Here is a 25,504-nt window from a genome sequence, read left to right as displayed (position 1 = left end):
CGTAAGGCCATAGATGAGGGGAGTGGAGTCCGCGTTCTTGCTCCTAATGATACTTTGGACTATTTGGGGGTTAAGATTGAGGTTCCCATAAATAGGTTTTATGAGCTTAATTTGGCCCCAGTTTTGAATAAAGTTAAGTCTAAAATATGCGCTTGACAGAAATTGATATTGGCACAGACAGATCGAATAACCCTTTAGGTGTTCCACAAGAGTTATTGACAAATGGAGATTAAATTTCAGAATTAAAATTTTTGGGCAAATTTACAATTTTAATCCATTTTTCCCAGTAACAAAGCAAGGGTTAACAGCCAAACAAAACTCAATATTTATGGCCCTGATTCTGTAGTTTACAGAAACACCCCATATGTGGTCGTAAACTACTGTATGGACACACGGCAGGGCCAGAAGGAAAGGAATGCCATACGGGTTTTGGAAGGCAGATTTTGCTGGACTGTTTTTTTTGACACCATGTTCCATTTGAAGCCCCCCTGATGCACCCCTAGAGTAGAAACTCCAAAACAGTGGCCCCATTTTAGAAACTATGGGATAGGGTGGCAGTATTGTTGGTACTAGTTTAGGGTACATATGATTTTTGGTTGCTCTATATTACACTTTTTGTGAGGCAAGATAACAAGAAATAGCTGTTTTGGCACCGTTTTTATTTTTTGTTATTTACAACATTCATATGACAGGTTAGATCATGTGATATTTTTATAGACCAGGTTGCCATGGATGCGGCGATACCTAATATGTATACTTTTTTTTAATTTATTTAAGATTTACACAATGATTTCATTTTTGAAGCCAAAAAAATCATGTTTTAGTGTTTCCATAGTCTGAGAGACATAATTTTTTCAGTTTTTGGGAGATTACCTTGGGTAGAGTATGATTTTTGCGGGATGAGATGATGGTTTTATTGGCACTATTTTGGGGTGCGTGTGATTTTTTGATCGCTTGCCATTACACTTTTTGTGATGTAAGGTGACAACAAATGGTTTATTTAGCACAGTTTTTATTTTAAATTTTTTACGGTGTTCATCTGAGGGGTTAGGTCATGCGATATTTTTATAGAGTCGGTCGATACGGACACGGCGATACCAAATATGTATGCTTTTTTTTTATTTATGTAAGTTTTACACAATAATATTATTTTTGAAACAAAAAAAATCATGTATTCTGAGAGCCATAGTTTTTTCAGTTTTTGGGCGATTATCTTAGGTAGGGTCTCATTTTTTGCAGGATGAGGTGACTGTTAGATTGGTACTATTTTGGTGGGCAAACGCCTTTTTGATCGCTTGCTGTTGTACTTTTTGTGATGTAAGGTGACAAAAAATGGTTTATTTAGCACTGTTTTTATTTTTATTTTTTTACGGTGTTCATCTGAGGCGTTCATTCATGTGATATGTTTATAGAGCCGGTCGATGCGGACGCGGCGATACCTAATACGTATATATTTTTTTTCCCCCTATTTTTTACCAATTTTTTTTTACTTTATTTGAGGAAAATGACGTTTTTGTTTATTTTTACTTGAAACTTTAAATTTTTTTGGGGGGAAAACTTTATTTTTTAAACTTTTTTTTTCACTTTATTTTTTGTCCCACTTTGGGACCTGAAATTTTGGGGGTCTAATCCTTTACAATGCATTCCAATACTTCTGTTGGCTGTATGAGTAATACAGGGGGCTGTATCTCACAGGCTCGTCACCGGAAGGCAGCGCAGATGCCTCAGGAAGGCATCGCGCTGCCTTCCATGCCATCGTGTCCCCCTCACAGCCCCATGGGGACCCAATGGCACCACCGCCGCCGCACCAGGTAAAAGCCGCAAACCGCGCATTTAGCCGAGGTGCCTGCTCAATGATTTGAGCAGGCACCTTGTTCCGATCACCGCCCGCCGGGCGGCGGTGATCGGAACAACACATGACGTACCGGTACGTCATGGGTCCTTAAGGACTCGGGAACCATGCCGTACCGATACGTCATGGGTCCCTAAGGGGTTAATAAGTATACAATATTTCATGGCTATATTTAGAGATGAGCGAATTGAAGTTGACAAAGTGGAATTCGATCCAAATTGCAGGAAAATTTGATTCGCACCGAATCCGAATTTCCTCACGCTTCGTGGTAACGAATCACATTTTTTCCTAAAATGGCTGCTGCAGATGTTATTACATGGAGCAGAGAACTCTGGGAACGAGGGATTATCCACAATGCCATGCATGCAACCAATCATCAGCCAGCCAGCCCTGTGATGTCACAGCCCTATAAATAGCCTCAGCCATCTTAGATTTAGCCATTTTCCAGTGTACTTAGTGCAGGGAAAGACGTCAGCAAGCGCAAGGGAAAGTGTTAAAAAAAGACTTGAAAACTTTTATTTTGCTGAATAGAAGTTCAGGGAAAGAGCATTAGAAGTGTAGGTAAAGGATATTGAGGAATTATTCCACAGTATAAAAGGAGAACAGGGTCCAAATTGCCATTATACTGCTGCTTTCAGGTTTGCAATAGATGATACCTCTGTAATTCCAGCAAACCTTGCTTGCTATTGGGGTGCAAGTGTTGTGGGATACAGCCAATAACAGAGTGTATTACTAGGAAATATTTCTACGTCTTATTACCCCTTGTGCAGTGCAGTTATATGTTCTAAAGCCTTTTTTGGCATATATAAGTGGGAAAAATGGCTTGTTTGCTGTTCAGCGGTGCAGTTATATGTTCTAAAGCCTTTTTTGTCATGTATTAGTGGCAAAAAAATGTATTATTTGCCGTTCAGCGGTGCAGTTATATGTTCTAAAGCCTTTTTTGGCACTTATAAGTGGGGAAAAAAGGGCTTATAAGCCGTTGTGTGGTGAAGTGAGAAAATTACAGCCCTTTTTGGCGTGTATTAGTGGCAAAAAAAGTATTATTTGCCATTCAGTGGAGCAGTTAAATTTTCCAAATCTGTTTTGGACGTTCAGCGGTGCAGTTATATGTTCTAAAGCTTTTTTGGCTTGTATTAGTGCCAAAAAAGTATTATTTACCGTTATGTGCTGAAGTGAGAAAATTATAACCCTTTTTGGCATGTATTAGTGGCAAAAAAAAAAAGGATTATTTACCATTGTGTGGTAAAGTGACAAAATTACAGCATTTTTTGGGGTGTATTAATTTCCTTTTACTTATTTGATTTTACAGTATGTCAGACAAACAAGTGACAGGCCCTGCACAGATGCCTGCGCCAGATTGTTTCTGGCGCAGGCATAGGTTGCAGCAGAGTAAGGGGGTGTGGCAGCAGAGGTCACTTCCAAAGGCCTGAGCTCCCAGTGTCAGCTGGCGGTCATGTCCTGACCAGCAACCCAGCGGTTCTTGAATGGTTGATTCGTTCATCCACTTCATCCTAAGTGACATCAGACACCCCCAGCCAAGAGTCGGTAGGTTCGTCAGACACAACCCTTAGTTGGCATGGCCAGGGAGCAAGCCTGTGCCCTCACCTTTCCTCAACCTGCCTGTGTCCTTTTCTGATCCCTCAGCCAGAAAAGTATTATATGCTGTGGGCTCAGCCCCACTATACAGCGACGAGCTACTAGAGAACAGTCAGCAGCTACTGACCAGCCAAGATCTGGACGAGACATCTAGCGCTTCCTCTGCTAGGCGGGAAAGTAGTGATGAGGAGAGTTTCGTGGGAGCTGGTATTGCGAGCGGTCAGGCTTCTGGCTCAGAGACTGTTGAGGAGGACATCAGTGACGTGCAGACAATACTCGATGATGATGTAGCCGATCGCAATTGGGAGCCGGGTGACGAGGGATCTTTATCATAATCGGGAGAAGAGGGTGGCTGCTTGCGCATGAGGCAGCGGCGGAGCCAGCAAGTCGCTAGCGTGGCCGGAAGTCAGCAGGGTGGCTTGTAGTAATGTTTTAGAGAGTCAGCAGGGTGGAGGTCGGAAGCCAAACGTGCCCGAGGTAGACCACCCGCTTCACAGGAGCCTACCTGCCCGGAAAGTAGTGGTGCAGGGTAGTGTTGATCAAGCACCAAAGTTCTCGGGTGCTCGAGTAGAACACCGCGGGATGCTCTGGTGCTCTACCGAGCACAATGGAAGTCAATGGGAGAACCCGAGCATTAAACCAGGCACCCCCTGCTCTCAAGAGGGGAGAGTGTCTGGTTCACATTAAAAGGTCAGAAATTGACCACTGAAAAGGTTCGGGAACAGCATGGGAACGATGTATGGATACATCTTGGACTCCCAGGTCGCTGCTGGGAATGATGTTGTCCGAGTGGTATGCCACTTTTACAGACTGACAATAATACGCACCAAACCGAAGATAAAATCGATTTTAGAGGAAAAATTGTTAGGAAACATTCTTTCCTGTATATTTACTTGTATATAAAGTGCAAGTGGTGCCAAAAATTACAAGGAAGAGGCACTCTGATACAACCTGTATATCACATATAGAAAGGGCCTCATTTACATTGTGGTACAATTGTTCAGGTAGTGGGACTCCTACACTCATAAAGCCTATGCACTAAATGAAAGAGCTGCCAAAAATTACAAGATGGGCCCGAACACACGTTTGATCAAAAAAGAGCTTCTATTTTTCCATTTATAGTAGGTATAATACCACTTTAATTTAGAATGATCCCCATTTCTCAGCTCTATTGTTTGTATGTAAAATGTTGTGCAGCCATTTTCTTATCAACCATGTCTGCTTGATGGATATGCACCTGTGAGTATGAATATGAATGTGCTAGTCTAAATTTTCTTGTAGTATACAGTCAGGTCCATAAATATTGGGACTTCAACACAATTCTAACATTTTTGGCTCTATACACCACCACAATGGATTTGAAATGAAACGAAGATGTGCTTTAACTGCAGACTGTCAGCTTTAATTTGATGGTATTTACATCCAAATCAGGTGAACGGTGTAGGAATTACAACAGTTTGCATTTGTGCCTCCCACTTAAGGGACCAAAAGTAATGGGACATAATAATAATCATAAATCAAACTTTCACTTTTCAATACTTGGTTGCAAATCCTTTGCAGTCAATTACAGCCTGAAGTCTGGAACGCATAGACATCACTAGAGATGTCGCGAACATAAAATTTTCCGTTCACGGATGGCGAACGCGAATTTACGCAAATGTTCGCGAACCGCCATAGACTTCAATAGGCAGGTGAATTTTAAAACCCACAGGGACTCTTTCTGGCCACAATAGTGATGGAAAAGTTGTTTCAAGGGGACTAACACCTGGACTGTGGCATGCCGGAGGGGGATCCATGGCAAAACTCCCATGGAAAATTACGTAGTTGACGCAGAGTCGGGTTTTAATCCATAAAGGGCATAAATCACCTAACATTCCTAAATTGTTTGAAATAACGTGCTTTAAAACATCCAGTGTGTGTATACGATCAGGTATGATGTTGTATCGATCAGGTAGTGTAAGGGTTACACCCGCTTCACAGTGACAGACCAAACTCTGACAGACCAAGCTCCCCGTTTAATGCACCGCAAACAACCGCAAAGAGTTGTCAATAGTTGACACACTCATGACATATATTTTATACCTCTATGCGTCAATCTTGGTGTAGTGATGACTGTGCTCGTGCGCACGTTTGGCAGATTGCAGGCGATGGCGGTTTTTCAAAGCCTATGGTCATGCTGAGGTAGTTCAGTGACAGTTAAGTGACCCAGAAAACAATGATTCTGCAGTGTGGGCCCATTGTTGGCCTAGTAGGCTTTAATGATCACCTTAGATGATCACAAATAAAATTAATGTTTTTTCTATGAAAAATTATCCAGCCGATCGCTTTTGGTCTGTTCACAATGAAGCAACGACCTTATCATCTGGGGTGTGCCAACATTGCCAACACACTCATAGAGGTGATCGCTTCATTGTGATACGCAAGCCTCTTCACCACAACAAGGTAGCGATCACGAAGGGGAATTTACACATGTATGTGCCTTTTTTGTTTGTTTTGTTTTTGAAGCCACAGTGCAGCACCAGAGGCCAGAGAAATTAGGCATGTACACATGCCTGAAAAATCAGGTATTGTTGCAGCCGCTGCTGTACCCGGAAAAATTGATGTTTTCCAGGCAGAAAGTATACTAAAACATTGCGGCTTGAACCCTAGTTGGTGGCGGAGAAGTCACGCAAGTCATCCGGCATGCAGAGATTAAATACAGCAGCGTGGGGACCATTTTTAGCCCAAGACATCTCATCAGGCCTTTTTTAGTCAAATGCATCCCCCACTGTCAGTCCCTTCGGGATCCATGCCTCATTCATCTTAATAAAGGTGAGGTAATCTAGACTTTTTTGACCTAGGCGACTTCTCTTCTCAGTGACAGTACCTCCTGCTGCGCTGAAGGTCCTTTCTGACAGAACACTTAAAGCGGGGCAGGCCAGAAGTTCTATCGCAAATTGGGATAGCTCAGGCCACAGGTCAAGCCTGCACACCCAGTAGTCAAGGGGTTCATCGCTCCTCGGAGTGTCGATATCTGCAGTTAAGGCGAGGTAGTCGTCTACCTGTCGGTCAAGTCGTTCTCTGAGGGTAGACCCCGAAGGGCTGTGGCAATGCAAAGGACTTAAAAAGCTCTGCATGTCCTCCATCAACAACACGTCTGTAAAGCGTCCTGTCCTTGCCGGCGTGGTCGTGGTAGGAGGAGGATTACTTTCACCTCTTCCCCTGTTCGATTCCCGTTGTGCTGTGACATCGCCCTGTGAGACAGTGACAGGTCTCACGCAGGTTGGAGGCAAGGAAGGGGTGGATAGTGCGGTCCACGCCCCTATTCCACCACAGATGAGACCAACTAGAGGTACTCAGCCTGGCATAAAGCACCTCCTAGAGTGTCAGCAAGGGGGGAGTGTGTTACCTGTAGACAGAGGCCTGGAGGCTCTGTCTGTGTGGTCTCAGCTGGGCTAGGCTGAGGGACCACGAGGCTAAGTGACAGCCTGGAATTTGGGGGATGCAGTGACGCCTGCGGTACAAGGGCCACAAGGTCTGAGGACTGCTGGACCACAATGCCCCAAAGGGACTTGCGTTAGCTACAGCCTGGAGGCTGCTGGGCTAGCTGAGAAAGCCGCAGCACTCTATAGGTGAGTCAGGGATTCTACCCTATGATTAGTTAGAGCCCAGCCGGGCAGGTATTTGTTTTGTGTTATTGTTTGTTTTTGCTGGTGTTGCACAATAAATGCAAAGTTTGGACAGTATATCCGTGTCTGGTGAAATAACCTGTGAGAATGACCCCCGGAGAAGAGCTAACCCCCCACAGCCCTTATACGCTGTGTAAAGCATACTTTTTAACTTGTTTTGGAACTGCTGCATCCTTTCCGACTTCTGGTAATTCTGTAACATTTCAGCCACTTTCTGCTTATACCGGGGGTCTAGTAGCGTGGCCACCCAGTACAGGTCGTTCTCCTTCAGCCTTTTTATACGAGGGTCCCTCAACAGGCATGACAGCATGAAAGACCCCATTTGCACAAGGTTGGATGCCGAGCTACTCATGTCCCGTTCCTCGTCCTCACTGATCTCATTGAAGGTCATTAAATGACTTTTATATCTGCAAGGTACTGTGCCATCCAATATGAGTGGTGGGCAGTGGGCACAGTACAGTCAGTGGGCCTGACACTCACTGGCAGGCAACTGCAATTATATTACAGAGGAAAAATTTTATGACTTTTTTATCTGCAAGGTACTGTGCCACCCTATATGAGTGGTGGGCAGTGGGCACAGTACAGTCTGTGGGCCTGACACTCACTGGCAGGAGACTGCAATTATATTACAAAGGAAAAATTAAATGACTTTTTTATCTGCAAGGTACTGTGCCACCATATATGAGTGGTGTGCACACAGTACAGTCTGTGGGCCTGTGGCCTCTCACACATGGGCAGACAACTGCAATATATATATAGAAAAAAAATAATAAAAGCAGACTGATGTACCAGCCCTAAAAAGGGCTTTTTGGGGTGCTGTCAGGAAGCTGTCTTTGAGGACTGGAGTGGACACAGAACACTGGCCTAGCTAACGCTTTCCCTATTAATTCAGCAGCAGCACCCTGCTCTAAGTAACACTGCAGCTTCAGAATGAATCTAAGAGGGCTGCCGTCCTTGCTTTTTTATAGGAGGTGGGAGGGTCTGGGAGCGAGGGTATGCTGATTGGCTGGAATGTGTCTGCTGACTGTGAGGTACAAGGTCAAAGTTTGCTCAATGATGACGTATAGGGGTCGGACCGAACAACGCATATGTTCGCCCACCGTGGCGAACGCGAACAAGCGATGTTCGCCGGGAACTGTTCGCCGGTGAATAGTTCGGGACATCTCTAGACATCACCAGATGATGGGTTTCATTCCTGGTGATGCTCTGCCAGGCCTCTACTGCAACTGTCTTCAGTTCCTGCTTGTTCTTGGGGAATTTCCCTTCAGTTTTGTCTTCAGCAAGTGAAATGCATGCCCAATCGGATTCAGGTCAGGTGATTGACTTGGCCATTGCATAACATTGCACTTCTTTTCCTTAAAAAACTCTTTGGTTGCTTTTGCAGTATGCTTTGGGTCATTGTCCATCTGCACTGTGAAGCGCCGTCCAATGAGTTCTGAAGCATTTGGCTGAATATGAGAAAATAATATTACCTGAAACACTTCAGAATTCATCCTGCTGCTTTGTCAGCAGTCACATCAACAATAAATACAAGTTCTATTGGCAGCCATACATGAACACGCCATGACACTACCACCACCATACTTCACTGATGAGGTGGTATGTTTAGGAATCATGAGCAATTCCTTCTCCATTCTCTTCTGTTCCCATCACTCTGGTAAAAGTTGATCTTGGTCTTATCTGTCCATAGGATGTTGTTCCAGAACTGTGAAAGCTTTTTTAGATGTCGTTTGGCAAACTCTAATCTGGCCCACCTGTTTTTGAGGCTTACCAATGGTTTACATTCTGTGGTGAACCCTCTGTATTCACTCTGGTGAAGTCTTCTCTTGATTGATGACTTTGACACATATACACCTACCTCCTGGAGAGTGTTCTTGATCTGGCCAACTGTTGTGAAGGGTGTTTTCTTTACCACGGAAATAAATCTTTGGTCATCCACCACAGTTGTTTTCCGTGGTCTTCCGGGTCTTTTGGTGTTGCTGAGCTCACCGGTGCGTTGTTTTGGCCATGCTTTCTCTCTGATGGGTTTGCTATGTTTTTTCAGCCTAATGATGGCTTGCTTCACTGATAGTTACAGCTCTTTGGATCTCATCTTGAGAGTTGACAGCAACAGATTCCAAATGCAAATAGCACACTTGACATGAACTCCGGACTTTTTATCTGCTCATTGTAATTGGGATAATGAGGGAATAACACACACCTGGCCATGGAACAGCTGAGAAGCTAATTGTCCCATTACTTTTGGTCCCGTAACAAGTGGGAGGCACATATGCAAACTGCTGTAATTCCTACACCGTTCACCTGATTTGGATGTACATACCCTCAAATTAAAGCTGACAGTCTGCAGGTAAAGCACATCTTGTTTGTTTCATTTCAAATCCATTGTGGTGGTGTATAGAGCCAAAAATCTTAGAATTGTGTTGATGTCCCAATATTTATGGACCTGACTGTATGTCACCTTGCCACTCTATGGCTTCATTATGCTGCTGCTGTCACCTCCACACTATGTCACCTTGCCACTCTGTGGCCTCCTTATGCTGCTGCTGCCACCTCCACAATATGTCACCTAGCCACTCTGTAGTCTCCTCATGCTGCTGCTAAATCAACACTATGTCACTGGGCCACTCTGTGGCCCTCTTATGCGGCTACTAACTCAACACTATGTCACCTTGCAACTCTGTGGTCTTTTCATGCTGCTGCCAACTCACAACTATGTCTCTGGGCCACTCTGTGGTTTCCTCATGCAGCTGCCACCTCCACACCCTGTCATTGTGCCACTCTATGGCCTTCTCATGCTGCTGCTGCTGCCACCTCCACAATATGTCACCTTACCACAATGTGGCCTCCTCATGCTGCTGCTGCTGCTGTTGCTGCCACCTCCACACCATGTCACCTTGCCACTCTGTGGCCTCCTCATGCTGTTGCTAAATCAACACTATGTGGCTGGGCCACTATATAATCACAAAGTGAAGCACCGCACACCGCTGTCGCTGGTGCTCGCAAAAGACTTGTTAGTCGTAATCCGTAATAGAAAAAATTGCTGCACACAGCTGATTCAATTTGCCATTAATCAGTGAAATTTATTATTCGCAACTTGTTTTATGTTGCATACATGATCCAGTGGATGCCCATATATCAGAGTCACATTGTATAAGTAGCGAACGTTTCGTCCTATATCGGCCTTCCTCAGCGGTATATGATCTGTGGTAACATAAACATCTTGTAAGTGACAAGCAACATGGACTGGATGCTTAAAACTGCAAACATATACTATAGAGAAGTTGATGGAAAAAATTATATATTAAACAATTAAAAGAAAAAAAAAAATCTTAGTAGAACTACATAGACACACTAGAGGGGGGTGCTATATACTCTTAAGGTTGTTATTCTACCTTAACGGGAGTATTATGAGAAGAATGCAATAATCAATAAATTGTTCCAGAGGCATCAATGGTTTCACAATAATATGCTGCTCAATATATTAAGGTAAACAAGTAATCGCAGGAGGATAAGGCATGAGATAGCAGACGTAGAAGATATAGATCTGGTTAGTTAGACCTGGAAAGTGTTACCTGGCAGTGACGGCGGGCGGGTGCGTTGGACCACAGGTAAATTTCCTGTGCGCGCATCTCCTTAAATGTATGGGCAGCTGGGAGATGTCGAGTATGTTGCCCGGAAGTCACGTGATCGAGGCGACGCTGCGTTGCATTCCACCTGCGTTTCAAGTGGCTCCGGCTTCCGTCCCGGAGCTTGTAGGTCACGTGGGGTAATAGATAGTGCGGCTGCCACATGTTGATGTTCATAATGAGGTTAAATGTCACAACGTAGTAGAGGAGATTGTATTAGTAATGGTATTGGTAATTATATAACATGGCAGGGGAGACAATTAGTGGAATAAACACTATGAGGAGAATATCACAGTATATTGGCATTATAATGGAAAATCAACTAAAATTAAAAAATCATAAACAATGGTGGTAATTAGGGATGAGCGAACCCGAACTGTATAGTTCGGGTTCGTACCGAATTTTAGGGTGTCCGTGACACGGACCCGAACCCGAACATTTTCGTAAAAGTCCGGGTTCGGTGTTCGGCGCTTTCTTGGCGCTTTTTGAAAGGCTGCAAAGCAGCCAATCAACAAGCGTCATACTACTTGCCCCAAGAGGCCATCACAACCATGCCTACTATTGGCATGGCTGTGATTGGCCAGTGCAGCATGTGACCCAGCCTCTATATAAGCTTGGGTCACGTAGCGCTGCACATCACTCTGCTGATACAAGCGTAGGGAGAGGTTGCAGCTGCGACGTTAGGGCGAGATTAGGCAGTGATTAACTCCTCCAAAAGACTTCATTCAGTGATCGATCTACAGCTGTGGATCATTGAACTGCTTCTATTCAATTGCTCAGTGTTTTTAGGCTGCCCAGAGCGTTTTTCAGTCACTTTTTTCTGGGGTGATCGGCGGCCATTTTGTGGCTTGTGGTGCGCCAGCACAAGCTACCACCAAGTGCATTTAACCATCAATAGTGTGGTTATTTTTTGCTATATCCTACATCAGGGTCAAGCTTTCATCAAGTGCATTTAACCATCAATAGTGTGGTTATTTTTTGGCCATATACTACATCAGGTGCAGGCTGAGCCTGTGTCACCCAAGTGCATTTAACCATCAATAGTGTGGTTATTTTTTGCTATATCCTACATCAGGGTCAAGCTTTCATCCAGTGCATTTAACCATCAATAGTGTGGTTATTTTTTGGCCATATACTACATCAGGTGCAGGCTGAGCCTGTGTCACCCAAGTGCATTTAACCATCAATAGTGTGGTTATTTTTTGCTATATCCTACATCAGGGTCAAGCTTTCATCAAGTGCATTTAACCATCAATAGTGTGGTTATTTTTTGGCCATATACTACATCAGGTGCAGGCTGAGCCTCTGTCACCCAAGTGCATTTAACCATCAATAGTGAGGTTATTTTTTGGCCATATACTACATCAGGGGCAAGTTGAGTCTGTCACCCAGCGCCTAAAAAATAGGCCTGACATTTATATTCATCCAAATCAGTACTGTTTTAGCTGGTCAAGTTATTTTTAGTGACCGTAAAAGCACAGTTTTTGTTCTGGGTTGAAAAACAATTCCCAAATTTGCAATTCTCAAAATTAGTGGTTTCTGCTGTATCAGACCTACTTTAAATCTATCCCTAAAAGGGTATATTAGATTCAAGGTGCTGATAGGGTCATTCTGAAAAACTTAACACACACGCTACAGTGCAGATACAAGTCTAATTCTGTGATTAAACGTATACCTGTCACACAGCGCCTAAAAAATAGGCCTCACATTTATATTCCTCCAAATCAGTACTGTTTTAGCTGGTCAAGTTATTTTTAGTGACCGTAAAAGCACAGTTTTTGTTCTGGGTTGAAAAACAATTCCCAAATTTGAAATTCTCAAAATTAGTGGTTTCTGCTGTATCAGACCTACTTTAAATCTATCCCTAAAAGGGTATATTAGATTCAAGGTGCTGATAGGGTCCTTCTGAAAAACTTAACACACACGCTACAGTGCAGATACAAGTCTAATTCTGTGATTAAACGTATACCTGTCACACAGCGCCTAAAAAATAGGCCTCACATTTATATTCAGCTAAATCTGTCATTACTGGTGTGCCTGTATTAGTGTAATACGGTACCTAAATAGATAGCCAGACAGTGTTAGGTGTCTGTAAAAAAAGGCCTGAATTTTAATTCAATACATTGGCCCGAATAATATTTTCCTTATTGTGGTGAACGGTAACAATGAGGAAAACATCTAGTAAGGGACGCGGACGTGGACATGGTCGTGGTGGTGTTAGTGGACCCTCTGGTGCTGGGAGAGGACGTGGCCGTTCTGCCACAGCCACACGTCCTAGTGTACCAACTACCTCAGGTCCCAGTAGCCAGCAGAATTTACAGGGATATTTGGTGGGGCCCAATGCCGTTCTAAGGATGGTAAGGCCTGAGCAGGTACAGGCATTAGTCAATTGGGTGGCCGACAGTGCATCCAGCACATTCACATTATCTCCCACCCAGTCTTCTGCAGAAAGCGCACAGATGGCGCATTAAAACCAAGCCCATCAGTCTGTCACATCACCCCCATGCATATCAGGGAAACTGTCTGAGCCTCAAGTTATGCAGCAGTCTCTTATGCTGTTTGAAGACTCTGCTGCCAGGGTTTCCCAAGGGCATCCACCTAGCCCTTCCCCAGGGGTGGAAGAGATAGAATGCACTAACGCACAACCACTTATGTTTCCTGATGATGAGGACATGGGAATACCACCTCAGCACGTCTCTGATGATGACGAAACACAGGTGCCAACTGCTGCGTCTTTCTGCAGTGTGCAGACTGAACAGGAGGTCAGGGATCAAGACTGGGTGGAAGACGATGCAGGGGACGATGAGGTCCTAGACCCCACATGGAATGAAGGTCGTGCCACTGACTTTCACAGTTCGGAGGAAGAGGCAGTGGTGAGACCGAGCCAACAGCATAGCAAAAGACAAAGAGGGAGCAGTGGGCAAAATCAGAACACCCGCCGCCAAGAGACTCCGCCTGCTACTGACCGCCGCCATCTGGGACCGAGCACCCCAAAGGCAGCTTCAAGGAGTTCCCTGGCATGGCACTTCTTCAAACAATGTGCTGACGACAAGACCCGAGTGGTTTGCACGCTGTGCCATCAGAGCCTGAAGCGAGGCATTAACGTTCTGAACCTTAACACAACCTGCATGACCAGGCACCTGCATGCAAAGCATGAACTGCAGTGGAGTAAACACCTTAAAAACAAGGAAGTCACTCAGGCTTCCCCTGCTACCTCTTCTGCTGCTGCCGCCTCGGCCTCTTCTGCTGCTGCCGCCGCCTCGGCCTCTTCCTCCGCCTCTGGAGGGACGTTGGCACTTGCCGCCCAGCAAACATGGGATGTACCACCAACACCACCACCTGCGTCACCAAGCATCTCAACCATGTCACACGGCAGCGTTCAGCTCTCCATCTCACAAACAATTGAGAGAAAGCATAAATTCCCACCTAGCCACCCTCGATCCCTGGCCCTCAATGCCAGCATTTCTAAACTACTGGCCTATGAAATGCTGTCATTTAGGCTGGTGGAGACAGACAGCTTCAAACAGCTCATGTCGCTTGCTGTCCCACAGTATGTTGTTCCCAGCCGGCACTACTTCTCCAAGAGAGCAGTGCCTTCCCTGCACAACCAAGTATCCGATAAAATCAAGTGTGCACTGCACAACGCCATCTGTGGCAAGGTCCACCTAACCACAGATACGTGGACCAGTAAGCACGGCCAGGGACGCTATATCTCCCTAACTGCACACTGGGTAAATGTAGTGGTGGCTGGGCCCCAGGCGGAGAGCTGTTTGCGCACGTCCTTCCGCCGCCAAGGATCGCAGGGCAACATTCTTTGCCTCCTGTCTCCTCCTCCTCCTACTCAGCTTTCTCCTCCTCTTCTTCCACCTGCTCATTCAGTCAGCCACACACCTTCACCACCAACTTCAGCACAGCCCGGTGTAAACGTCAGCAGGCCGTTCTGAAACTCATATGTTTGGGGGACAGGCCCCACACCGCACAGGAGTTGTGGCGGGGTATAGAACAACAGACCGACGAGTGGTTGCTGCCGGTGAGCCTCAAGCCCGGCCTGGTGGTGTGCGATAATCTCGTTGCAGCTCTGGGACTAGCCGGTTTGACGTACATCCCTTGCCTGGCGCATGTGCTGAATTTGGTGGTGCAGAAGTTCATTCACAACTCCCCCGACATGTCAGAGCTGCTGCATAAAGTGCGGGCTGTCTGTTCGCGCTTCCGGCATTCACACCCTGCCGCTGCTCGCCTGTCTGCGCTACAGCGTAACTTCGGCCTTCCCGCTCACCGCCTCATATGCGACGTGCCCACCAGGTGGAACTCCACCTTGCACATGCTGGACAGACTGTGCGAGCAGCAGCAGGCCATAGTGGAGTTTCAGCTGCAGCACGCACGGGTCAGTCGCACTGCGGATCAGCCCCACTTCACCACCAATGACTGGGCCTCCATGCGAGACCTGTGTGCCCTGTTGCGCTGTTTCGAGTACTCCACCAACATGGCCAGTGGAGATGACGCCGTTATCAGCGTTACAATACCACTTCTATGTCTCCTTGAGAAAACACTTAGGGCGATGATGGAAGAGGAGGTGGCCCAGGAGGAGGAGGAGGAAGAGGGGTCATTTTTAGCACTTTCAGGCCAGTCTCTTCGAAGTGACTCAGAGGGAGGTTTTTTGCAACAGCAGAGGCCAGGTACAAATGTGGCCAGACAGGGCACACTACTGGAGGAGGACGAGGATGAGGAGGAGGTGGAGGAGGATGAGGATGAAGCAGGTTCACAGCGGGCTGGCACCCAACGCAGCTCGGGCCCATCACTGGTGCGTGGCTGGGGGGAAACGCAGGACGGTGACGATACGCCTCCCACAGAGGACAGCTTGTCCTTATCTCTGGGCAGCCTGGCACACATGAGCGACTACATGCTGCAGTGCCTGCGCAACGACAGCAGAGTTGCCCACATTTTAACGTGTGCGGACTACTGGGTTGCCACCCTGCTGGATCCACGGTACAAAGACAATGTGCCCACCTTACTTCATGCACTGGAGCGTGATAGTAAGATGCGCGAGTACAAGCGCACGTTGGTAGACGCGCTACTGAGAGCATTCCCAAATGTCACAGGGGAGCAAGTGGAAGCCCAAGGCGAAGGCAGAGGAGGAGCAAGAGGTCGCCAATGCAGTTGTGTGACGCGGCCAGCTCCTCTGAGGGCAGGGTTAGCATGGCAGAGATGTGGAAAAGTTTTGTCACCACGCCACAGCTGACTGCACCACCACATGATACGGAACGTGTTAGCAGGAGGCAACATTTCAATAAGATGGTGGAACAGTACCTGTGCACACCCCTCCACGTACTGACTGATGGTTCGGCCCCATTCAACTTCTGGGTCTCCAAATTGTGCACGTGGCCAGAGCTAGCCTTTTATGCCTTGGAGGTGCTGGCCTGCCCGGCGGCCAGCTTTTTGTCTGAACGTGTATTCAGCACAGCAGGGGGCGTCATTACAGACAAACGCAGCCGCCTGTCTACAGCCAATGTGGACAAGCTGACGTTCATAAAAATGAACCAGGCATGGATCCCACAGGACCTGTCCATCCCTTGTGCAGATTAGACATTAACTACCTCCCCTTAACAATATATTATTGTACTCCAGGGCACTTCCTCATTCAATCCTATTTTTATTTTCATTTTACCATTATATTGCGGGGCAACCCAAAGTTGAATGAACCTCTCCTCTGTCTGGGAGCAGGGGCCTAAATATGTGACAGTGGCCTGATCCAGTGGTGGGTGACGTGAAGCCTGATTCTTGGCTATAACATGAAGACTGATTCTGTGCTGACATAAAGCCAGATTCTCTGTTACGGGACCTCTCTCCTCTGCCTGGGTGCCTGGGCCTAAATATGTGACAGTGGCCTGTTCCAGTGGTGGGTGACGTGAAGCCTGATTCTCTGCTATAACATGAAGACTGATTCTGTGCTGACATGAAGCCAGATTCTCTGTTACGGGACCTCTCTCCTCTGCCTGGGTGCCTGGGCCTAAATATGTGACAGTGGCCTGTTCCGGTGGTGGGTGACGTGAAGCCTGATTCTCTGCTATGACATGAAGACTGATTCTCTGCTGACATGAAGCCAGATTCTCTGTTACGGGACCTCTCTCCTCTGTCTGGGAGCCGGGGCCTAAATATGTGACAGTGGCCTGTTCCAGTGGTGGGTGACGTGAAGCCTGATTCTCTGCTATGACATGAAGACTGATTCTCTGCTGACATGAAGCCAGATTCTCTGTTACGGGACCTCTCTCCTCTGTCTGGGTGCCGGGGCCTAAATATGTGACAGTGGCCTGTTCCAGTGGTGGGTGACATGAAGCCTGATTCTCTGCTATAACATGAAGACTGATTCTCTGCTGACATGAAGCCAGATTCTCTGTTACGGGACCTCTCTCCTCTGCCTGGGTGCCTGGGCGCCTGGGCCTAAATATGTGACAGTGGCCTGTTCCAGTGGTGGGTGACGTGAAGCCTGATTCTCTGCTATGACATGAAGACTGATTCTGTGCTGACATGAAGCCAGATTCTCTGTTACGGGACCTCTCTCCTCTGTCTGGGTGCCGGGGCCTAAATATGTGATAGTGGCCTGTTCCAGTGGTGGGTGACGTGAAGCCTGATTCTCTGCTATGACATGAAAACTGATTCTCTGCTGACATGAAGCCAGATTCTCTGTTATGGGACCTCTCTCCTCTGTCTGGGTGCCGGGGCCTAAATATGTGACAGTGGCCTGTTCCAGTGGTGGGTGACATGAAGCCTGATTCTCTGCTATAACATGAAGACTGATTCTGTGCTGACATGAAGCCAGATTCTCTGTTACGGGACCTCTCTCCTCTGCCTGGGTGCCTGGGCCTAAATATGTGACAGTGGCCTGTTCCAGTGTTGGGTGATGTGAAGCCTGATTCTCTGCTATGACATGAAGACTGATTCTGTGCTGACATGAAGCCAGATTCTCTGTTACGGGACCTCTCTCCTCTGCCTGGGAGCCGGGGCCTAAATGTGTGACAGTGGCCTGTTCCAGTGGTGGGTGAGGTGAAGCCTGATTCTCTGCTATGACATGAAGACTGATTCTGTGCTGACATGAAGCCAGATTCTCTGTTACGGGACCTCTCTCCTCTGCCTGGGTGCCTGGGCCTAAATATGTGACAGTGGCCTGTTCCAGTAGTGGGTGACGTGAAGCCTGATTCTCTGCTATGACATGAAGACTGATTCTGTGCTGACATGAAGCCAGATTCTCTGTTACAGGACCTCTCTCCTCTGCCTGGGTGCCGGGGCCTAAATATGTGACAGTGGCCTGTTCCAGTGGTGGGTGACGTGAAGCCTGATTCTCTGCTATGACATGAAGTCTGATTCTGTGCTAACATGAAGCCAGATTCTCTGTTACGGGACCTCTCTCCTCTGCCTGGGTGCCTGGGCCTAAATATGTGACAGTGGCCTGTTCCAGTGGTGGGTGACGTGAAGCCTGATTCTCTGCTATGACATGAAGACTGATTCTCTGCTGACATGAAGCCAGATTCTCTGCTATGGCATGAAGAGACTGATTCTCTGCTGATGTGAAGCCAGATTCTCTGCTATGGGACCTCTGTCCAATTGATATTGGTTAATTTTATTTTTTTTATTTTAATTTTAATTCATTTCCCTATCCACATTTGTTTGCAGGGGATTTACCTACATGTTGCTGCCTTTTGCAGCCCTCTAGCTCTTTCCTAGGCTGTTTTACAGCCTTTTTAGTGCCGAAAAGTTCGGGTCCCCATTGACTTCAATGGGGTTCGGGTTCGGGACGAAGTTCGGGTCGGGTTCGGATCCCGAACCCGAACATTTCCGGGAAGTTCGGCCGAACTTCTCGAACCCGAACATTTCCGGGAAGTTCGGCCGAACTTCTCGAACCCGAACATCCAGGTGTTCGCTCAACTCTAGTGGTAATACTATATGATAAAGGAGTCTAATGGGAAAGGGGGATAGTATCTCACCAAACTAGATGTAGATAAATATCAGCGAGTCTGTAAAGGAAATGGAAAACAGATTAGTTACATGTAATGCAGTCCAGTATATACTTAAGCGTTAATAAAAAAAAGTCACATTCCCGATTTAAACCTTTTGGTGATAAAGTTCCGAGTTTGTGAATCCAATAGGCTTCCTTCTGTTTAAGTAATAGAGTCCAGTTACCGCCCGCGTTTTGGTAAGTCCACTGCTCTAATATTTGAAACCGTAATTGTGATACACAATGGTTTTTTCTTTAAAGTGATATGGGACGGGTAACATGGTATGTTCTAGCCTAATGGTGGACTTATGTTTACTAATCAGATCCCGGCGTGTTGTATAGTTTCACCAACGTACGCTAGTCCGCATGGGCATTTAAGTAGATTATACCACAAAACTTGAGTCACATGTAAAAAATCCTTTCACAGGAAATAATCGTCCGGTATTTGGATGGGTGATGTATTCGCCTTTAATTACAATGGAGCACTCTGCACAGTGAAGGCAGGGAAAAGTTCCCCGTCGTTGGCTCCTAAGAAATAGCTGTTTAGGTAGCTTTGTAAAGCTGCCAATGTCCGCCCTGACTAGTCTATCTTTGATATTTTGAGTTCTTTTATAGCATGTTAAGGGTGGTTGGTTAAATTCTTCAATTGTCGGATACGCCTTTGTAAGTAGTGGCCAATGTTTCCTCAGGGTGTTGGTGATTTTGGTACAAGGGGATGATATGTGGTAACACACGCTATGCGTTTTGTGTTGTTAGTGTGGGGTGGACTGGCTTGTTCCATGTCAGTTCTGGCTGTGTCCAGAATACATTGTGGATAGCCCCTTTCTTGGAATTTACCTGTCATCTCGTCTATTCTTTCCTTTTTGGTCCCTTCATTGGATACTATTTGATTCACCCATATAAATTAGGATTTGGGTAGTGCATTTTTAGTGGCTCTGGGATGACCGCTTTCATAATGAAGAAGGCTGTTACGATCAGTGGGTTTTTGTAACAAGTCTATTGTGATATTACCTCCTGGGTCAAGTCTAATTGTTGTATCAAGGAATCTGATTTCTTCCTGGCTAATGTGTTTCGTGAAGCTAAGTTCTGGGTGACCTGGTTAAGGTCCTGGACGAAATCATGAATGGTGGACATGTGGCCCCTCCATATGCAAAAGATATTGTCAATAAATCTGAGTCCCAAATTATGGAGAATTGATGGAATAAAGGATGTGTATAAACAAATTCTTCTTCAAATGTCATCATGTACGCGTTTGCATATGGAGGGGCCACATTAGACCCCATTGCGGTGCCTCATTTCTGACCATAAAAGGTATCAGCAAACATAAAGAAATTTTTAGTCAATATTGTCTCTAGAAATTTGAGGCAAAATTCTTGTTGTCTGTCCTCTAATTCCGAATATGTGTGCAGTAACTTGGCGGTTGCTCTTATGCCTTTCACATGTTCTATTGACGTGTAAAGACTATTTACATCAAGCGTCAATAATGTGTAATTCAGTGTTTTGTCTAATCTCTGTATCTTGGATACAAATCTGAGGTATCTAGTATGAAGGATTGTGAATTTTTGATGAGGGGTGTAAGGATTTTTTCTATATAGATTGCTAATCATGAGAGGATGGAATCCGTGGAGGCCACTATGGGGCGTCCAGGGGGGATTATTTAGATTCTTGTGGATTTTTGGCAAAGTATAGAAAACTGGTATAATTGGATCTTGTGTTGTAAGAAAAGTGGCTGTTTTGGTGTCAATAAGCCCTGAACTAGAATATGTTTGAATGATATTGGAAATCAGGCCCTGAATGTGTCTAGTTGGATCTTGGTGTAGGACTTCATAAGTGGAGCTATCAGTTAGTTGTTTGCATAATCTCCTCAGGTAATCTTATCCATTACGACTAAGGCACCGCCCTTGTCAGCTGGTTTGATGATGATATCTTTATGGTTTTGCAAAGAATTAAGGGCTATGTTTTCCTCAGTGGATAAATTGTTCCTATGTTTGAACTGCCCTAAAGTCTTTTGACTAAGAATGTCCTGTATGCTCTTTTGAGCCAGGGATATAAAGGTCTCAACCGGGTGTTTTGTTACGTGGAGGCATAAATGAGCTTTTATTTTCTTAAACCCATGTTTCAATGGATAGCGGATTGGGTGAACTAATGGTGGTTATTGGCTTTTGTTCTGATCCGTCAAAATGGACTTTCAGTCGTAATGTACGATAGAACCTTTGGAGTTCTTGTTCTAGTGTGAATATGTTGAAGTTTGGTGTTGGACAAAATGATAAGCCTTTCTGTAATATGTAAATCTGTGCTGGAGAGAGATTATGTGAGGAAATATTGACCACTAAGTTGTTCTCCTCACATGGGAATCTTGTTTGGATGCGTTTCCTTGATCGTTTTCTCCCACCTCTCCTAGTTGGCCTTTCTGGTCTGCCTCTTCTTTCTCTGTTGTCCTAAAAAACGGGGGCAGTCGTCATAATTTCCAGATCTATCACTGTCTGATGATCACGTGACTTCCGGCACTATGTGGCATCCTCATGCTGCTGCTGCAGCTGCCACATCCACACTATGTCACCTTGCACTCTGTGGCCTCCTCATGCTGGCTGCTAAATAAACACTATGTCACTAGGCCCAGTTTTTTCTCTGTGGCCTCTCATGAATGCTGCTGATGCCAACCTCCACACTATGTCACCTTGCCCAGTCTGGTGGCCTCCTTAAGCTGCTGCTAACTCAACCACTGTGTAATGGGCCACTCTGTGGTCTCCTCATGCTGACTGCTGCTGACACCCCCCACTATGTCACTGGTGGCTTCCTCATGCTACTGCCACCTCAACACTATGTAAATGTCCACTCTGTGGTCTCCTCATGCTGCTGCTGCTGCCACCTCCCCACTATGTCACTGGGCCACTCTGTGGTCTCCTCATGCTGCTGCTACCTCAACACTATGCCATTGGGCCACTCTGTGGGCTTCTAAAGCTGTTCTCCCACCCTCCTCACTTGCCATGGTCTCTGTTGTGTGCTCCGCGACACGGTTGCCATACGTACTGTTGCCTGCGGCAATGTGTTGTTGCAGCAAGTAGGTGGCTCCTCCTTTTCCCTTGGTCCTTCCCTGTCTGGTGCCGGAGGGGTTAATTATCTGGCTGGTGTGGATTTAGGTGTGTCTTTGGTGTTGCCTCTTGGCTCTTTATATGTTGTGTTGTGAGCTTCAGGTCAGTGGCCCTTCAGCCATTGTGAGAGCTGGAGTGCTTCTCCTATCCTGGATATACCATCTGTCCAGTGGGAGGGCCTCCTAGCTAGACATCAATGTCACCTTGATGTCTCCCCTATGTTCCCTATGTCTTGACCTTCTCTTGTATCTATGTGTGGTGTGGGTTATGTGCTGTGTCGTTGTATGTCGTTACATGTCTGGTATGTGGTGTCTGTGTTCCAGCATGCTTGCTAGACATTTCCCCTGTGAGTCGTATTCCCTCTGGAAGGGGGGTTTCTGGGTTCCCCGGAGGGAGAATCACAAGTCCGTGAGCAGCTCTGCCTGGAGCCGCCATGCTTCCTGTCTAATTGGGGGTCTGGTCGATGTTGTGGCCGTGGCAGGTAAGTGCATGTGTTTTCTGGGCTCTACCTGCCGATCCAGTGGCTGTTCACTGGCTGTCCCTTTCCTTGTAGCTAGGTCAGTGGAGACTCCTGTTCATCCGCATCTGGGATGAGCAGGTAGTTTCTTGCTCCTAACCTCATAGCAGGGATCTTCAGGGTGACTTAGGGTCCGAGTTTCCTGTGTATGAGCCCACCTACCATCTGGGTCTGCTTATACAGTTAGGAGTCAGGGCCAGGATTAGGGCTGCATTAGGAGGTGACCTGCTCCGTTTTCCTAGTGTCCAGGCCTAGCTGCTTCCCAGTTTTACTACACTATATGGTGGGAAGTTTTTCCTCACTCCTCACCGTGACACCACTCCATGACTGGGCCACTATTTTGCCTTTTTGGCCTGGTTGACATCATCATTTATTTGATCCTTCTTCTGATCTGTCAGAAGCAAGGAAAAATTTGACGCACAATGGATCCTGTCTGTGTAGCAGCTGTAAGGCCTGTATGGTCCCATCAGATATGGCTTATGATTTGGTAGCCAAAAGCAGGAGTGGGTACAAAACACAGAAGACATGCAAATATTCCATTCATGTGTCATCTCTGTTTTGGATCCACTCTTGTTATTTTTTGGCATTAGCAATACTGATGGATTACTGACCAAATGCTGACCGAGTGAAGGCGGATGCTCAACAGACAGGATAAATTTTTTGGGGGGTTATTGTTCTGACGGATCAGAGGAAGGGCAAAATAATCAGTGATGTCAACACAAACTTACTGCTGACACCCTCTCCACTCTGTCAAGGGGCTCTACTTGTATAAGCATTTAATAGAACAGGTTCTGTAGACATCTATGTGGAATCAGCTGACGACGGTGTAAAAGTAGTGCGCTCTTTCATGTTGGGCCTCTGCACAGTTCTTTATATCTGGCACTAACATCGACCTGTAAGGCTAAGTTCACACTTGAATTATTTGGTCAGTTTTGGCCCCGTAACTACCCAAATAAGTGAAGTGTGCAATGATTCTAAGAGCGACGCCTGTCATGTGCTTGTCATACTGACTCACAGTATTGTTTCACTACCACAGTAGACTCCCTATGAGTGTTACTTCAAGGCACAGTGTTCTACACCACTATAAAGGCTCTCTGCAGCTAGGAAATAGAATTTTTTTTTAACGCGATTTGCAGGGAATAAATTCGGATCAAATCGAATCTTTTCGGAAAATTTGGCGACTCTGCCGAATCAAAAATTTTTGAAATTCACTCATCCCTAGCTATATTCAGAAAAGAATGTGAACCAACAGATAAGTAAGTGCATAAATTGTGCCCTTATGTCATTATACCAAAGAAAAGCAACCCTACAATGTAACCAACCATCTGTTTAGTCTTTATTTGTCAGTTCTATTTCAATACAGCTGCAAGATGCATATTTAGAGGGACCTGGCAGTAGCTGAGGTGTCATGTCTAATTTTGCAGCTGCTCTCCAGTATCTTGAAATGTATAGTACAAAAACTCAGCAATGTCAAAATGTCAGTATAGGCTACAAGGGAAAGGGGAGAAAAAAAAAATGATGGTGAGGAGGGAGGAGAGGGAAAGAAGGATTTAAGAGGGAGGGAGGAAGGGGATAAGAAGAGAAGAGAAGAAAAAAGAGGAAGAAAAAAAGAGAAGAAAAAGAGGATAACGGGGGGGGGGGGGGGGGGAAGGGGGATGGCTCCTAACAAAATAGACGTCAAAACCGACTTGACTATGGTTAAGTTAGGACAGAAACAAACAGAGTCCTCCAGAATTATCAATATTTGAGATCACCGAATTTAAGCACCAGGTCGGGTCCAAAAGGGAGGCAGGACATTAATACAAGAAAAACCAATCCTGAACCCAGGCCGGAGGAGACACCTGAGGGGGAACCCCCTGGAGACGGGGAGACGTCTACGGACAACTCCTCCCCATTAGACGAGATTTTATCCATTGTTAAAAACAATAGAAAAGCGATACAAAATATTGCGGTCCAATTGGGGTCAATACAGATAGACGTTCTTATTACAAAAGATGACTTTAGAAAGATCCGAGATAGAATCAAAGTTTTAGAAAACACAGTGAATAATTTGGAGCAAGAAGTGAAGGTATTAAAAGAGGAGAACTCTACAGTAAAAATGGATCATAACCTCCTGAAAAAAAAATTGTGAACTTAGAAGATCGCTCAAGAAGATACAATGTACGAATTATTGGTTTAATAGAATCCCCGGATGATAAAGACTTAGTAGGAAAGATACAATCTATAATTTTTGATAATTTTGGGAAAGAACATTTTTCGCCATTGTTTCTTATTGAAAGGGCCCATCGAATCCCTGGTGGTAAACCGATCCCGGGGAGGCCGCCAAGGACCGTAATTATTAAGATTCTAGCCGCCAGTGATAGAGATATGATCTTGAGACGAACACAGGACTCCCCTCCAATTTTGTATAATGGGGGTAAACTCCTCTTCTTCCCTGATTTCTCCAAAGATGTTCAAGATAAGAGGCGTACCTTCATGGAAGTTAAAAAATGCCTTCAGGGCAAGGACATGAAGTACTCTTTTTTGTATCCGGCTAAGTTAAGGATTACGTATAATGATTCTGTGGTTTTTTTCGATACTCCAGAACTGGCCACTGAATGGCTGGATAGTAATAATGTTTAAAAAATTGTTTTTCTTCTTTCTCTTTTCTCTTTTCTTCTTCCTTTTTTTTTTTTTTTTATTTTTTTTTATTGTCGGAGGTTCGGCGTGGGGAGTGGGGGAGGGATGGTCCTAGTTAAGAGGTCTGTTTCTTTTAGTCACGGATCAAAGGGGAATCGAGGTTTGGGATTGGGGGGAGGGGGGTATAGGGGAGGGTGGGGAAGGTATAGGGGAGGGTGGCTGGGGAGAGATTGCGGCGATGCGTCCAACGCTGAGGTGGGGAGCAGAGTGAGGTGTGAGGAGGGTGGTACTTGGGCATCCTAGGATTAATTAATGAGTATAAGAATACTCACATGGAATGTTCGAGGTCTAGGGGATAAGGTAAAAAGACAGGCGGTATTAGATCTGATAAGGAGACATCTGCCAGCTATTGTCTGTTTGGTTGAAACTAATTTCTCACAGGAGAGGATACCCCGACTTGGTGGGAAGTGGGCTACACAGGTCTATAACTCCACATACACTACCTATTCCAGAGGAGTCGCAGTACTGATTCACAAACAGATTA

The sequence above is a fragment of the Bufo bufo genome, chromosome 3 (genome assembly GCF_905171765.1).
Source record: "Bufo bufo chromosome 3, aBufBuf1.1, whole genome shotgun sequence".
Classification (NCBI taxonomy): Eukaryota; Metazoa; Chordata; class Amphibia; order Anura; family Bufonidae; genus Bufo; species Bufo bufo.
Note: the sequence above shows the minus strand (reverse complement) of the source record.